Source organism: Mytilus galloprovincialis, chromosome 6, assembly GCF_965363235.1.
Source record: "Mytilus galloprovincialis chromosome 6, xbMytGall1.hap1.1, whole genome shotgun sequence".
Classification (NCBI taxonomy): Eukaryota; Metazoa; Mollusca; class Bivalvia; order Mytilida; family Mytilidae; genus Mytilus; species Mytilus galloprovincialis.
In genome coordinates this window covers 71023708-71026549 of record NC_134843.1, presented here as the reverse complement: position 1 = coordinate 71026549, position 2842 = coordinate 71023708, and positions in this window count along the sequence as shown.

The window sequence follows — 2842 nt, the reverse complement described above, 5'->3', positions numbered from 1 at the left end:
GTTGGTTTTTTTATAAATTCTATGATAACAGGTATGTTGTTACAATACATTTAACTATATTCAAAGTATGTGAACGTCTTTAATTTAAGGCCAATGTTTTTTTTTTTAAAAAGACTGTTGACATTTGCAAGATCACATGAATCAAAATTTAATAAATGTAGATTGATAAATTATGTGTGACTTTTATAATAACTTTTAAATAAAAAGCACATCAGCAAAATATTTTTTAGATATTTTGACTTCACATGAGCCATATTTGGATGATTTGAGACGTTTTCAGGATAATACATGTATCTCTAATTCCCACAATTAGGCTATTAATAGAAATTCAACCAAACTAAAGGGCCTGCCATTTTTACAGTTTAATGGGGAAAAATGAGTGTTTGATAGGGGCAGATATTGTTATATAAAATGTTCCCTTTAACACGTATGGTATGGGTACCTTGCCGTACATGGAGCGTAGAACTTGGCCTCCATGAGGCCGCTCATTTAAAATCATTTTTTGACCACAGGTAGAAACTTGCAGATTACACAAGTTAAGTTAACATGTTGTATACTCCCTTCAACCAACTCCTAAATTAATTTTTTTTTTCCTTTCATTTTTCTATTTTTTTCTTTTTCTGGTTACTTGTCCGGTTACTGTAAATTTAATTTAAGTTAAACGAATGAAATGCTATCAGCGCAAACATATATTTTTTTCTATTTTATTTCCTTGTTATTCAAAATAGTTTGTTCAAGATGTATTTGAAATATTATTATATACGTATACATGTAGCTTACTTTCAATGTAAAAATTACCATGGCTTGTTGAACCTCAAATGACCATCAGTCTTACGCTACTCTAAAAGTGGCAACATTTTGTGTATTTTTACGAAAAGTTTGAATTAAATTATAACTATAAAAAAGAAGATGCGGTATGATTGTCAATGAGACAACTGTCCACAAGAGTCCAAAATGACCCAGACATTAACAACTATAGGTCACCGTACGGCCTTCAACAATGAGAAAAGCCCATACCGCATAGTCAGCTTTAAAAGGCCCCGATATGACAATATAAAACAATTCAAACGAGAAAACTAACGGCCTTATTTTTGTAAAAAAATGAACGAACAACAAATATGTAACACATAAACAACGACAACCACTGAATTACAGGCTCCTGACTTGGGACAGGCACATACATAAATAATGTGGCGGGGTTAAACATGTAAGTAGGACCCCAACCCTCCCCTAACCTGGGACAGTGGTAAAACAGTACAACATAAGAAAATTATACGACTTTTTGTTAAACAGCTATTTTGATACAGTTAACTGTATGTACAAAATATTTGTTCACATCAATTATAATGTATTTAATGTCATAATGAACTATAGACTATAAATGAAATCATGCTTTATATTACTCAGTATAATATATTAATAAACATAGCAATTAATATCGTTTTCATTTTTAATTCTTCCTAACATTCGCATTTGCGCTTTACAAAGTATATATTGAAACAATTATTTGAGTTAAGTCCGTTTTTTTAATTTGGTCAGACAGCACAATAATGTAACCCTAGGCCTGATATTAAAAATTACCAGGAAAAGGGAAAATATGATAAACCCAAAAAAATAGATCTGCCAAATTAGAAAATCAGTGTACATTCAAAAGCATATAAGTAAAACTGACGAGAAACAGTCATGTGTAATCAATGAAGCCAAAACGAGAAAGCATTTGCTACACATTCCACTGATGGAAAGAGGCAAGTTCAAAAAAAGGATCAGCAAGGCATGATACAATTCTTAAAATAATCTTTTGGACTCCATCTCAGAAACTTAACGATGAGACATGAACGCGCAATAAAATGCAAGTACATCCATTGTAGAGCTTCATGAAAGAGAGGAATTAAGATTGAAAATAAAAACAATGAAATCGTTACATTTTCATACACCTAAAAAGCAGCAATGTCACATTTTAAGAATTTGTTCAGGATATGGTATGATTGGTAATGAACACGTTGTGTTTTCGTTGTGTCGTTTGTTTTCTCTTGTGTTTGAGTATGAATTCACATTACTATAAGACGTGTCACGGTACTTTTCTATCCCTAATTCGTGTATTTGGTTTTGATGTTATACATATTATATTTGTTATTCTCATCGGATTCTGTCTAATGCTTAGTCTGTTTCTGTGTGTGTTACATTTTTTTGTTGTGTCGTTGTTCTCCTCTTATATTTTTAGCGTTTCCCTCAGTTTTAGTTTGTTACCCCGATTTTGTTTTTTGTCCATGGATTTACGAGTTTTGAACAGCGGTATACTACTGTTGCCTTTATTTATACAATTCTTCACAAGATACGAAATGAAACAGAATTTAACAGATATAGGTTATCGAACGGCCTTCAACAATGAGCAAATCCCATATCGTATAGTCAGCTATAAAAACCCCTAAATCACAAATGTAAAACAATTTAATCTTAACGGCCTTATAAAAGTACAAAAAAATTAACGAAACACAAATATGTTACACCGCAACAAACTACAACTACTGAATTACAGGCTGCTGACTTGGGACAGACACAATCATACAGAATAAGGAGGTTTTAAACATGTAAGCGGAATCCCAGTCCTCCCAATAACCTTGGAAAATCGTGTGTACCAGACTATTATAAAAACAAACTACAAAAAATGTTGAAAAATGCTTAACGCAGCAGATAAAAACAAATGAAAATATGCCAAAAGCACATCCTTAAACGGTTTTCAATTCAGCTAAAACTATCTTAGCTCAATCGGTTCTGAAGTTATACATTAACTCTATAGCTATGCACGTTGTAAATACAGGTGTTTCTCAAACCACGCCTCTTT